Source organism: Mirounga leonina, unplaced genomic scaffold, assembly GCF_011800145.1.
Source record: "Mirounga leonina isolate KUSES-001 unplaced genomic scaffold, KU_Mleo_1.0 Mir_357, whole genome shotgun sequence".
Lineage (NCBI taxonomy): Eukaryota > Metazoa > Chordata > Mammalia > Carnivora > Phocidae > Mirounga > Mirounga leonina.
The window spans coordinates 577,128-592,086 of NW_023270702.1; the positions used below are offsets into that span (position 1 = coordinate 577,128).

The 14,959-nt window shown below is 39.2% G+C and overlaps 1 long non-coding RNA gene across 1 annotated transcript; it reads left to right on the forward strand.

The window, feature by feature from the left end:
• Window positions 1–4,430: 4,430 nt before the first annotated feature.
• On the forward strand, window positions 4,431–7,339 carry LOC118027036. Its single transcript, XR_004683734.1, has 3 exons — window positions 4,431–4,688; window positions 6,574–6,683; window positions 6,833–7,339. It is a non-coding gene; the product is annotated as an uncharacterized LOC118027036 (long non-coding RNA).
• Window positions 7,340–14,959: the final 7,620 nt, after the last annotated feature.

Below are 14,959 nucleotides of genomic sequence, written 5' to 3' on the forward strand. Positions count from 1 at the left end.
ACCTTTCTCAGATCTCACACTCTCCCCCCAGATACTACACCATTTCTCTGTTTTCTTCAAATACTCATAGTGTCCAATTCTCACTTTACGTTCTCTCTTGAACCCACCCCACTCAGGCTTTGTCCTTCCAGCACACCGAAGTTATTCTTTTCAAAATTATGGATGACCTCCATGTTACCAAATCCAGCCATTAGTTCTTAGTCCTTATCTTCAATTACTCATAAGAATTTTCATACAGTCAATTGCTTCTTCCTTGAAATACCTTCTCTAGTTTCTGGAATACCTCCCTCTCCTGGTGTCCCCTTTACCTCCCTGCCTACTCCTGTTTAGTCTCCTTCATAGCTCCTCTCCTCTTTCTTGTGTCTAAATGCCGGAGAGCCCCCGGGGCTTGGGACTACACCTAGTTCTCTTCTCCATATACAAGATTTTTCTGATTTTTCTCAACCAAAGCTTTTTAATGCTTTGTATGTTGACAATTCCTAAATTAGCTTCTTCAGTCTTGGCTTCTCCCTTGGGCTCTAGGCTGGTAGACCCAACTTTCTACCTGATATCACCTCCTAGATGTCTAATAGGTATTTTGAACAGAACTCTTGATTTTTCTTAGTCTTTCAAATCTCTATGACACCATGATTCAATGAATTATCTATGCCTCAGATCTAGGAGTTACCTGTGATTCTACTCTTTTCCTCATACCCCACATCAATATACTATCTTTAAAATATAGCTCAGATTGTGTCATTTCTCAGCTTGCACTGCTATCACCCTCATCCCAACTTCCATCATCTCTCTTGGGTTGCCCCAAGCCTCTTTACTCCTCCTCCTGGCTTTCTTTGCACCTCCTTTCAGTCAGTTCTTAGGACAGTGGTCAGAGTAATCTTGTACAAAGCAAAACTGTTTACAATCTTTCAGTGATTCCCAGTTCTCTTAATAAAATAAAAATTCCCTGCAATGGCTCACAAGTTCTACCCGATCTGGCCCCAGCTCCCCCTCTGACTGCATCTCCCACTCTGCCTGGCTCCATCAGCTCCAACCACACCAACTTGTTTAACAAGCAAGTCTTTGAACACGCCAAACTTGTTCCTGCCTCAGGGTCTGCATGTTTGTCCCTCGTGTTTCTCCATAACTCCAGATTGCTTTCTAGCTGCATTAGGTTCTTTGCTCAAATAGCACATTTTAAGAGAGATCCTCCTTGAAAATCAGATCCTAATTAGTCTTCAGTATCCTCCTTCTGTCTCTTTTTCTTCTTTCTTATATTGTATATTTCTTTGTTTATTGACTATTATCCTTCATGCTACAATATAGGTTCTATGATTCTGATAAATGTGTCTGTCATGTGAGAATCAACCTATTCACTGATATACCTCTAGTGAATAACACTTAGCAGACTGCAGGTGTTTAATATATATTTGTTGAATGACTATATGCTTGAATTATTTTTGATATTTTATACATCAACACTGTCATATCTTTTTTGTGTATTATAAATTTTACAATTTAAAAATATTCCTTGTTCCAATTAATGTTCTGGTCTTAGCTTATTTGATATCAATATTGTGTTGCCCATGTTCTTTTGTTTACATTAGACTACATCTTTGTGTATCTCTTTTTGTTTAGTAACGTTTTTCATAATGATATCTCCCATTTCATTCCAACTTGTCAAATCCAGATTGAATTGTTCCCTGGGAGCAGTGGCTTTAGCAGAGGCTAATGCACATAGAAACATCAACAGCTGGAATTCTCGGATCAGGTAAGTTTCTTGAAGTTAACCCCTTGAATAAGAGCCTTCTCCTAGGGCATTGCTAGCTGGAGGGTGAGGAAAAAGACTGGAGCCTGTGGGCCCTCCTCATTTGCTTTCGGTGAGTTTGAATATCATTTGTGTACAAAGAGCAGATGGGAAGCAATGAGACCTTATGTCAAGTTGTTAGTCAATGAGCACATGACAGCCCCAAAATGTTGTTCTGAGTGGCATGTTTTTCACCAAGCTCATTTATGAATAGATCCTGTTATTGCACAAGAGTACACGATAGAAATCTGGGGGAAATTTACCCATTCACCATAAATCATATTACGTTAAACTTCTCTCTTAACACCGTTTTCACAACAGCTATTCTAACCTGGGACCAAGACTGTCATTTCTTCTTCCTTTTAATCTGAGGCCCATCCACACTCATGGCTGAATGGGGAAGGTCAGGCAGCTGTGAACAATAAAAAGACTAAAGCACATTTATACTCTATTGGTGATATGTCCAATATGATGATCTCCTAAAACTCTGCCTCACAGTGCCCAAAATCACGGAATATTTTCTCATGTCACCAATTCTGAGCCAGCTGCTGATAATGTAAAACTAATTCCTTACTTTTCTAGACAAGTATGTCACTCACCTTAATATCCTTCTTGACAAAAGCAACTAGGTAGCCAGTATTCCCTGGTCCCGTTAATAAAGTAGTAAAAGAAATAAAAATTGGAAGAGGCCAACTGGGGATTTTTGTCCCATTTAACTTTTATTATAAACTTATTACCTTGAGAAAACTCAAGTGTAATACACCAATATGTAAAGGTTCAAGTTTGACCATCAGACCCAATAATGAGAGTGGATTCTAAGATGTAGTTACAGGTAGCATTGATTTAGCAAGGGAGGTCATGTACACTTGTCTACTGAACCTTGAAGCTTGCTTCACTGAGATTCACAAAATCAATTAAATTTTCTTGAACTTTCATATTTCAGAGAACTTGCTGGTTGATTAGTAATTCCCTTTTGTATGGTAAGGCTGATAAAAACAAAGAAACAAAAACCTCAAGTTAATTTAAAGACCTGGGGAGGATTTCCTGCTCCTGCTTTGATAAGTAGGTTCTCTTCCTTGCCAATTTGTCAACTTTTTTGAGCATTTCCTAAATTTTCACTCATTCATTTACTCATTTATTATTTACTGAGTAACTTCAATGTGTTAAGAATGTCAGGGAACGCACTCTTGAACTCATTTCTACTCAGTATCCATCAGAAGTTAACTTAGAAAAACATTACTAAACATCTTCTCATAAAACCTTATTGGGTTTCACTTAGATAAGGGAAAAAAAATCACAAGTATTACTCTAAAATGAATAGCCACCAGTTCCTCATTTTTAACCACCAGCAGAATAATGTCTTAATTTTTGTAAACTCTCTTGTCTTTTTATTCAGTTCTATGTATTATCTTACACTATTTTAAAATTTTTATTATTTTTTTATTTTTTTAAGTTTTAAAAAAGATTTATTTATTTGACAGAGAGAGACACAGCGAGAGAGGGAACACAAGCAGGGGGAGTGGGAGAGGGAGAAGCAGGCTTCCCGCTGAGCAGGGAGCCCGATGTGGGGCTCAATCCCAGGATCTTGGGATCATGACCTGAGCCGAAGGCAGACGCTTAACGACTGAGCCCCCGAGGCGCCCCTTAAAGTTTTGATATATAGAGATCCCCTGTCCTTGTGCTTGGATGACAGCCTTTAAAAGAAGGGACTTTGGGGACACCTGGGTGGTTCAGTCCGTTGAGTGTCTAACTCTTGATTGCGGCTCAGATCATCATCTCAGGGTTGTGAGATTGAGCCCTGTGACACTCTGTGCTCAACAGGAGTCTGCTTAAGATTCTCTTTCTCCCTCTCCCTCTTCACCTCCCCCAATGCAAATTCTCTCTTTCTTTCTCTAAAATCAATCAATCTTTTTTTTTTTTTTTTTTTTGAAGAGGGAACTTTGTCTATTACATGCTAGTCTTTTACCTCATTTATGTTTCCTCAGAATACACATGGTGCCCAGGGGTCTAGTAGCTGTTTGATAAATGTGTTAAAAAGAATGAATAAATTAATGAATAAACAATTGATCCTTGTATCTCAGGTGACAGAATATGAATTGTATCTCCTTAGAATTGTAAATATCTAGGAAAGTTTATTAAGAATTTTAAGTACAACGGTAAAAGCAAGTACCCTAAGTTGTATGAAAAAACAAAATAAATCCCGCTAGTGACATGCTTTCCTAGGTAGATTCACGTCTTTGTCTTCTTTCTGCTGAGTATCCTGTATTCCATACTTTGAGCAAGTCCACAGCTAAATGGGAACCTGTATGTATGCTTAGCAGGATCGGTGATGGATGGCAATTTATCAGTTTCTTTCTATATCGGTGGGTAAAACTTACGGCTCTCAGCACTTCCCAGTTGCTGGTGATTGATGGGTTTGTTTACTACTTCTCCCTTTGGTCCGGAGGGAGATACTGAGTGGGGTTTTTGCCAGCACTCTGGAAGGTTTGGCTGAGTCCCAGAGCCAAGAGCTCTGCAGCCCAAGCTGTGTTTACGCCACAGAAGCCCTTGGGCCTCAGGGGATTTTAATCACTTTCCAAACAGATGCATTTCTGTTAAGATTGACAAGGTATTGAAACTTGCACACTGCTCCGTAGAACCTAAATTCTGTTTGGTCATAAAGGTGTTCATTTTTTTGCTTCCAACAAAGAAAGTAGGTGGAAAATGTTGTTTCTTTCAACTTCGTTCCTGTTTCCACAGTTGCATTTCTGACCAAAAGTAAAGAGACTACTAAACTCTAATTTCAAATTATGAATAACACCTTTTTGGTTGAACGAGAAGGTTAAACGGAAGCCAGTATGTAAGATGCCAGCAAACTCCCTGTGCACAGCAAGCTTATACTCAAACTCCCCTTCTGGGAGTTGAGGTAAGAAAGAAAAGAGGTGGGGCACCTGGGGGGCTCAGCCAAAGATGTGTGCATCTTTGGGCAAGAAAAAGATGTGTGTGTGTGTGTGTGTGTGTGTGCGCATGAATAAGTATGCTTTACCCACAGGCAACATGTGTCTACTTTTCATTATCTGACAAGGTCCATAGTGTGTTACTAAATGGCAAACATTGGCTTTCACATAAAAATAAAAGCTACTTTTAATTTCATTGAACTGTCTGACGAAGAAGGAAGGTGAGAATTTAAGCCAAAAATAATAAAATAATTTCTTGTGCCTTCCTGCTGCCAAGAAAACATCATATACACAGTCGGATAATTGACTCGTATTGTATTGGATGCCTGGCAGCCTCCCTCTTTCTCTTTTTTATTTCTCCTGTATTATGTGTTGCCTTCTCTGAAAAGCCCAGAGCAGCCAAATCTGGTGTTTTTATTGTGTTGAAATGATTCTGGTAAAAACAGGTTCTAAGTAAACATGACAGGTGTCAAGAAAAGCAGCTGGATCTGGTTTAGAGGTCTAACAGATGGGAAAACATTAAACTGGAAAGGGAGAGAATGAACCTTTGATTCTCTGATACAGACACCATTGTAGTTATGGGTTTGTGAACATTTCCAAGAGCGGCTAGCCACCAGCCTTCATCAAACTGTGACATTGAGTTTGAAGTGAAAAATGTCAAGAGAATGAAATTGAAGACAGATATCCCTTAGAGGGACAGGAAGAGAGAGGATGAGGCTATATCTAGTTGACTCAAAATTTTGAGTACTTTTCTGAATAAATCTTTGGTGAATAAAGACTCTTTATAAAAAAATTATCTGTGCTATAATAAGGAACAAATTGATATTTTTATAACTTGTGTAAAGCAACGTTGCTATGTTTTCTACCCTTGTAGCCTCTGATTCTTTCCACCTTATGAGTCAGGATGGAAACACTGAATATTGTCAACAATAACAAATTATTTCACTAGCTCTAGTCTTTGTGGAGTCTCCCCTCACCCCAGTGTTTCTGGAAACATCCAAGGCGTGTTTTTTCTAAGTTCCCCAATACACCCCTTTTAGCTCTAACAGGTCAACTGCCATTTCTTTTTCTTCTACTCTTAACTTCCTGAGGGGCCTGTTGCTGAGAACCTCAATTCTCAGCAAGTCTTGTGAGAGCACTTTTCAACTGTTGCCACCACTTACCATGTGTGTGAGTCAATATCTTGGGACCCTTTTGGTTGCAAATGACAGAAGCCCAGCTTAATTTTACCTTGACTGGCTGATGAAATCCAATGGCAGGATTGCAGCCATTGCAGGGGCGTGAAGAATTAGGCTAATCCAGCTTTGTCAGGAGTCTTTCTTTCTCATCTCACCTTTTTGCCTCTGCTTTATTCTTATCTTCAAACCAGCTTCCTCTTTTTCTCCAAACCACATGTTGTGGAGAATCCTTGTGTTTCACAATCCAGGCTCCCCAGAGAGAGGGTCAACTCTCTCAGTTCTAGAATTTCCAGGCAAGGGACTTGTTGGCTCAATGTGGCTCAGGTGCTCTCCCCTAGATCCATCCGCTGTGGCTGTGGGGTAATAATACTCTGATTGGCTCAGCTAGAGACAGCATCCCACTCCTGGACCGGTCAGTGGTGCTCAGCCAGCAAAATGATGGGGTTACGTGGCTGCGAAGGGATACATGGTCAGGAGTCACATCTGTTTTCATCACCACTGAATAGACTTTATAAGTAGGCATTTAAAAAATTGTGGAAAGAATGAATTATGTGTGTGCATGCTTGTGTGTGTGTATGTGTATGTGTGTGTGCACGTGTGTAGTGCAGAGTGGTGGGGAGTAGAGAAAAAGGGCTTTTATACACTTCTAACCAAGCCATTTCTCACTGATGCCCAGAGTGACAACACTGAACCCAACTGAAGGCATTCCACAGTTCCGACATCCTGCTGATTTCTAACAGTGCAAAATCTTGGGGCAATCTCTTCTGGGTTCTGGGCTTCAGTGAGGTAAGGAGAATTCCTTTCCCATGGTGCTGCTGCCGTGGTCTGTTCACATCTGCTGCGGTCAGGCTGGGCTGGAGCTCTTCTTCCACGTTAGTCACTGGCACTTGGGGAGTGATGGTAAATGGCGGATGCCTCTGCTCTTGTTCATGTAGACCACACCAGACCGGGAGCTGAAGTGGGGACAGCCTTCTCTTGTTCCCACGTCAAAGGCCCTACAGCACTGTTGGAGGTTTGATGGATTCCTTCAGCATCAACTGCGGATCTTAGACCCCAATATCATGTTCTACTGCTAATAATCCCTTTTCCTTCTGAAATGATGGCGTCCAGACTGTATCAAGTTTGTGTTCCTGAGTAACTCCTCCTTTAGGATTGGTTATTCCCCACATGCTCCTGTGTGCTTCATCCAACTCATGCTGTGGTGAGTCTGCTCTGTCCTGTCGACATGCCTGGATATGTTCAAATCTGAAAGTGCATTTAAGTTAGGCTTGAACTGGGACTGCAGGGCAGGTCTGGCTGACCAGGATTAGTCAGAATGCCCCAGCTCACCACTGCCATTTGTCCATTTCCAACACCCTATGCAGGAGAGCGAACAGGACCAATTCTAGATGTGATTGTGAATGCTGAAAAATGTGTCTTTCCAAGCTCCATTTTTCCCTCCTTGTATCCATTTATTTCCCTTCTGGGTGATGATTATCCTTTGCCTCAGAGGCATTGATCCACCTAGGTATTTGCATTTTTAACCTTTTAAACTTTTGCTGCCATATTGTCATAGAAATTATTTGCTGATGTAGTTGTGGGGCCAGAAAGTTCCATTTAATTGGTTCTAGCCAGGGAAAAGGGAGATGCTCTTTGGGGCCTGGTTGGGGTGGTGTATGAAGGTAGGACTGGAGTCAGCCCCAGCCCCTGTCCCTTTTCCTATCCAAAGATTCCTTGTGCCCTTGGAGAGAATGAGTCAGGAGTAAGCCTAGAACACAGAGAACACTAGAGGAGCTTCAAGGATGGAGGAGTAAGTGGTCATTGTCACCTGCTTCTTTGGGACTGGGAGCTCACTCCCAGAGATGCTGTCACCTCTACCACCAGCTAGTGTGCTTGCAGCTTTCTTTTCCCTTCTTCCCTGGCCAGGATGCAGGTCAGTGTTATCTCAGTCTCAATCACTCTTGTTCCAGAGTATTTTTTCAGACTTACTGTGTTTACTTCCTTCATTTTTATTTTAATTTATTTCAGAGAGGGAGAGAGCAAATGGGGTGGGGGGAGGGGCAGAGGGAGAAGGAGAGAGAGAATCCTAAGCAGGTTTAGGATTGATGGACTGAGCCTCCCAGGTGCCTCTGTGTTTACTTCTTTCAAAGTTCAAAGTAGCAGCACAATGACAAAAATTTGGAAAACAGAGAAAAGATGAAAAAATATGAACGTTCACCATTCTAATGAAAAAAAGTTCAATTTTTTGTATATAATAATTCCTTTCTGTTTTTTTCTCAGCATAATTTTAAAAAATATATACACAAATATGAAATAGTTTGATCACTTGGAAGCCCATTTTTCTATCCTACTTGCTTTACTTATTCTTTTATATTCTTTTTATATATTTTTGCATGGTCTTCATAACCAGTTGGTATGTTTTTAACATAAATTTATTATTTAATTATATTTTTTCCCCCCCCCCCCCCGGCCCAGTACAGAATGCTTCCTTATTTGATTTTAACTTCTGGTAATAAAGCTTCTAACAATGGAATCTGTTTTTAGAAAAATCCTCTTTAATAATAGATGAAATGCTGCAGTCAGTTTGGAGCTTAGAACTCCCCTGATAACGAACTGGGTCATAAGACTGAACAATTTTGCTGTTTGAGATAGCCCCACACACCCATCCATCATAAAGTTCACTTGGATAGTTATGTAACCCAGTGTAAGGGAAAGGGAGAGGAAACATGTATTTCATTTACGATACATGGCCTTAATGATGTATATAATATAACAAAAGGCAATTTGCTAAGTCTCATGCCAGTTCAGGGGATATTTTGAGGCTTCTCATCTCTCCCTCGATTTTTTTTATGTCTCCTCCAAAAATCTCAAAAAAATTTAGGGAATTTCTTTTTCATTGATGGTCGGGGTAGAAATGACAGCATCTTATTCTTTTAGCATGCAGAAAGAAAATTCGAGAATTACACCACTTTCCAGATATTTCAAGTTATTTTCCAATCCTCGTTCCCCAAACAAACAAAACCCCAGACCACTTCCCTCCTGCCTCAATTATCAGACTATTTCAGGTCCATATGGATTATTTTGTCCTAGATTGTCCTGAAATTGCACTTTTGGTATGTACCTTCATGTACTTAAGAGAGGAAAGTTTATGTATCACGGCAAAGGTCTCAACGATTACTTTAGAATTCTGTCCGGCAGTGAAAGCTGGTTTTTCAAGTTGTCTGTTTTGAAAGAATGCCAAAAAACACCCCCGAATCATTGCTGGCCTAATTCTGGAGCTCTGCTTGCTGTGGCTTTAGGTGTAGCATTCATTAGCTCTGCAACACAGACGTCCATCCTCCAAACCGGGAGTGAATGCTGGGGATTTTGCTGAGTCCCATGGGATGAGTCACCTCTGGGCAGCCCGTGTCCTCAGAGAGCAAGGGACTGGCTGTGGAAGGGAGGCACTATTTGCTTCCTTTCGTTTTCAACGTGTGCGAAACCCCCAGTGTATTTGATTCCTAGTTTATTAAATTTTATTTGTATCCATAAATGATTTTAAGGAGAATTTATATGAAGCAAGTAATTTGAGAGACCAATTATTTCGGCTTGTGGCTTTGAATTCTTTCCTCTTTGTCTTCATTCTACATCCCAAAATTTATTTCCAATTCGAATTTTGCCTGGTAGAGAAGTTTGAGTTGACATTTGTGTTTTGAAGGATCTTTATAGTCCTAATGGTTCTAACTGTGCCTTTAGGACTGAAGATCGCTTGGTAGGAGAGGCATGCTGTCAAAACGACCAACGGAGGTTCGGATTTCAAAATGTGGCCACTTGATGTATCTGGAGTGAATATTTCATCTTGTCATATTTAAATATCTGAATATGTAATACTGATCTATCTAAGTCAGTAGTCTCAAACTTTTGGGGTTCAGGACTACTTTACACTTTTAAATATCATTGAGGTTTCCCAAAGAGTTCCACTTATATGGTTTATATTTATCAATACCATTTTAGAAATAAAAACTGAGAAACTAGAAAAATATCAATTCATTTAAAATTCTAAAATAATCAACCAAGTACATGTTCATGTAAATAACATTTTCTGTGAAAATATCAATCTTTTCTAAAATAATTGAGTGACATTGTTTCACATTTTTTCATTTCACATATTTGAAATCTTTGTACTTGGTGCGAGACAGCTGAATTTTCATATCTGCTTCTGAATTCAATCTGTTGCAGTATGTTATTTTGGTCGAAGTATGTACAGATACCGAGTTTGAAAAGGGTATGTTAGTAGCCTTAAAAAGGTCATTATGAGTAATCTTTTTTGATATTACCCCCAAACTAGGCAAGTGTTAGTTTTTTAAAGGTTAGTTGCACCGTGGAATCTAAAGCCATGCCAATGAACTATGTGCACCTTTACATTCGAATCTTTTTGTCTATCTTGCAATATGACGGACTGTTTTAACCATGCTTGGTTTTATAACATCATGCACTGGTTATTTGGAAAATATTGGTTCACTGAGTTATGCATATTTTCCAAATGTTAACACATTTTATTATATGATATGATGAAATCACATTCATTTATATCACCACAGATCCTATCAGAAAAGGCTTTCGGTATTACAAAGTTGTCAACCTCAATGTTGGGTATGAGGTGTTCAAACTGGTAATTTTTGTTGAAAGCTCAAGTTCAATCATTGGCAACAGATACTATCTGTTGTTTTCCTTAAAGTAACAGGCTTCCATTGTTCATTGTTGAGAAAATATCTGTCAGATACCCAACTTGAACAACCATAATCGGGATTGTCAGGGGATCTTTCAGGCAAAATGATGTTCCATGAAAAGAGCAGCTAGTTCAAATCACAACTCGGATGATGGTCTACGTGTTTTTCCGCAAGACCAACACTGTGCTAAGTATGCCTGCAGGAGTGCTCTAAAAGCAGAGATCTTGAAAAGTTCTCATCACAAGGAAAAAGAAAATTGTAACTGTATGTGGTGAAGGATGTTAAGACTCATTGTGATCATCTTGCTATTTATATAAATGTTGAATCAGTATGTTGTACACCTGAAAGTACTATATGTCAATTGTATCTTAATACATTTTTTTAAAAAAACGAAATAATTAAGAAGTTTTATATGTGTATGTCTCACTTGTTCACACAATTAAAAATACATGCACTTAAGGCTTAAATGTTAATAAAATTAACATTTCTATTGCTTTTTAAAGAACATCATTAAGTGAAACAGCTATTCATCATTAGTATTACATTATTTTATTTTTTGAAGTACAGTTGACATACAATGTGACATTAGTTTCAGGCCCACAACATAGTGATTCAACTTCTGTGTACCTTCCCCTGTGCTCACCACAGTGTAGCTCCCATCCGTCACCCTACAATGCTATTACAGTATCACTGAGTTTACTTCCTGTGAGGCACCTTTTATTCTGGTGACGAATTCATTCCATGAGTGGAAGCCCGTATCTCCCTCTCTCCGTTAGCCATTTTGCCCCCTTTCCTCTGGCAACCATCAGTTTGTTCTATGTATTTATAGGTCTGATTGTGCTTTTTGCTTGTTTTGTTTTGCTTTGATTCCACATGTGAGTGAAAATATATGGTATTTGTCTTTCTCTAAGTTATTTCACTTATCATTATATCCTCAAGGTCCATCCATGTTGTTGCAAATGGCAAGATCTCACTCTTTTTTATGGCTGAGTAATATTTCATCGTATATATGCACATAACATTTTTTATCCATTCAGCTATCAACGGACTCTTGGGTTGCTTCCATATCTTGGCTGCTGTAAATAAAGTTGCAGTGAACATAAGGATGCACAGATCTTTTTGAATTAGTGTTTCTCATCGGTAGTATTTTTATTGCACATACGCTATGCGCACGTTGGGTACCATTGTCTTGAGTTGTGCTTAAGCACTAGCTGTTTCTCCCTCTATTGCTTTGTACTATCAGTACAAATGCCAACACTGTAGAAACGTCACTAACATTGTAGCATTGTTATGAAAATGGTTCTGACTTCATAGCCTTTCTGAAAGTGACTCAGGGATCCCCAGAGGTCTGTGTACCACACTTTTAGAACCACTGATCTAGATCCTCAACTGGTCCTTTTTTTTTTGGTCTACATTTTTGGTATTTTATAGAAGCAGACTAAGTGAAAAAAATCTGGAACATGAAATTTTAATGGTTTTATAGATTACAAGTTTTAATCTAAAAGAAACAACAATGTGTTTACCACTGTACAAAAAGAATTTCCAGAAGTCAAAAGCACACAGTTATCAAATTTTTCTTAGAATATGAGGATGAAAAACAGAATTCAAGCTTTCTACTCTTTACTCATTCAACACGTATTTTGAAATGTTTACTGTTATAAAGTTACATGGAAATGAGAAATAGAAAATTTAGAAGTGATAAATACATATTCATACACTTTTATTGTAACTTTTTAATAAATAATTTAAAATCTACTATTTATGTGTATGTTCCATAGAGTAAATTTCATTTGTTTGTTTAAGTGAATATCTACTTTCAGTTTCTGGTAGAAGAATCCTAGTATCAAATCAATTCTGAAACCATGGCCAATGGCTACAAAGTAACCACACCTGCAAAGTAAGTAAAAATGTTATATGAAATTTAGAATCCTTGCTATGCAAACTTCTCTTTCCTCCCTCCCTCCCCCTTTCCTCCTTTTCTTCCTTTCTTTCTCTTTCCTTCCCTTTCTTTTTTCTTGCCTCCCATTTGTTGAGAATTTTATTTTTAAAAAATTATCCACAGTGAACTACCTTCAGTCTGATAAAGGCTTTACATTTTTTTTCTGCCTGTTGTTTTTAAGGAGACAGTCTATTTTTGCTAAAATGTATCCCTTGGAATGAATCTGAGATAATTATTACACATCACTCCTACCTTCCTTTTTAATTTTCCATCTACGAGTATCTCTGTGAATTCCTTTCCACATGTATAAGGGTTATTCTTAGAGCTCTCCCATATAGCAGAGCTAGCACCAACTTACTGGGCAGGTGTTCTGCTCTTGGAGTCTAAGGACTGTGCAGCAGTTAAGAGCTCTAGAGTCAAAGGGCCTTAGGTTCTAATCATGTATCTAATGACCTTGCCCAAGTTACTTAACCTCAAAAACCTTGATTTCTTTATCTATAAAAAGGGACTAATATTAGTACCTCCTACCTGACGTTTAGATAAGATAATACACATACAGCATTTAGTGCAGGGACTGGCATGTGGTCAACATTTAATATGCATTATTACTACTTCTGAGGCTCAGTGTTCTCAGTATTCAGCATATTAGATGATATATCAATTAATTCCTTTCTGCATGGTTGACTTTTGTGCTAATAAAATTTCTGGGAACGATTGGCTGCTTCAAAAAGAAAAATCTATTAGTATGAGGAGGATCACAAATCCAAGTATACCGTATACACAGATGTCAAAAGAAAATGCAGTCTATGTTCTCTTATTTTTTAAATTTTTAAAAAAAATTTTATTTATTTGAGAGAGAGAGAGAGAGCGTGAGCGGGGGTGGGGGTGCAGAGAAAGAGGGAGAAGCAGGCTCCCCCTGAACAGGGAGCCCTACGTGGCGCTCGATCCCAACCTGAGCCAAAGGCAGACCCTTAACCAACTGAGCCACTCAGGCACCCCACGTTCTCTCTTACTTATTTAATCTTTCTTGTAAGTACCTAATCTATACTAAGTAGGAAAGTGGAACAATTTATTCTAATCCAATAATTTTCATTTAATCCAATAGTTTAAGTCTTTAGGCAACCTGGTGTGTTTTTGGTCTAAATTTTGGTATTTTGGTTTCCTTCTTTTCAACCTGTTTTTCTCCCACATGGTGTCTGCGTGGATTGGAGAGGGGTATCCTGTGGTGAAGGGAAAGAGACAGTCCCTGAGATTTAGTTTCAAGGCTGTGTACTGTCCTCCGGTCCCTGTGGAAATGCCTCTTGTTTACCCATGACCACTCTTCCCTGTTATCCTTAGAGGCTGAGGTTGTTGTTGACTCTACAAATCAGGGTGAGGGCTAAGTAGCTTTTTGGTTATGGCCATAAGCTCTCTGTGACATCCATTCAGTCCCTGGAACACTGCCATCGCCACACTGATTCCCTAGGGACCCAAATGAGCTTCCTTTTGTGCGCCGCCTTGGGGTCAGGTGGGAACATCCATGTTAGGACAATTCAGTTAAGATCCTTCTACTGCCCAATCTTACTGTGCTACAATTTTTACTCTTACTACCACTCCTTCCCTCATGTGAAATAAGATGAGGTCTTCATGATTCAGGCATTCTCCGAAAACAAATATGCTTCTCCTGTCCAGAGCTTTGCTTCTGAGATAGGAGAGCAGGACCCACATGTCTCATCTACTTGGCTTGCTTTTCTTCAGCCAGGCTAGAGGGACAGGCTTTCCAACCTTCTTTACGTCATACCCTGGGTTTTGTCGTCAGAGACACCAGTCCTGGCTCTCTGTATGCCTCAAGTGGTGCTTTGTGATTTAGACTTCTCTCTGTCTCCTGACGGTCTGCCCTTCAAGTCCGCTCTCTCCCCTCAAGAGGTCTAGAAAGTCAGCTCTGAGATTCAAAGCTGATCAATCATGTCTTTGAGGCTATTTCCTCTCCTACAGCAATCAATCAGGGCTCAAATTGCTGAAGAAAAGCTGAAAGGACTTCAAAGGGGAAATTAAGAACATTGTTTTAATATTTACAAAATAATGTCCACTGTGTTACATTAATTTACCAATGTTTGTTTAACTACAAAACCCATACGTTCCCCCCTGCACCATATTTAGCAGTGGACAAACTTGTGGTCTTTCAAGGCAAGACAGAAGAAAATCAGAAATCAGAGGATTAAAGAGATTTGAAGTCGTTGGAATTTAGACACAAGGAGTGCGATTGAGATTCTCTGAGAGCGGTTGAGCCAAGGGTTACTGCTGTAGAAATGGAAGTATTCCTGAGCATTTTCTGATGTTGCTTCAAAGCATAAATATCTCCATTTTAAAGGATTATTAGTGAAAGGACTACTTGCAATCCAACACATATCGGTCTTACCCAATGGTATATACAGAATATACAGAATAATTAGGAT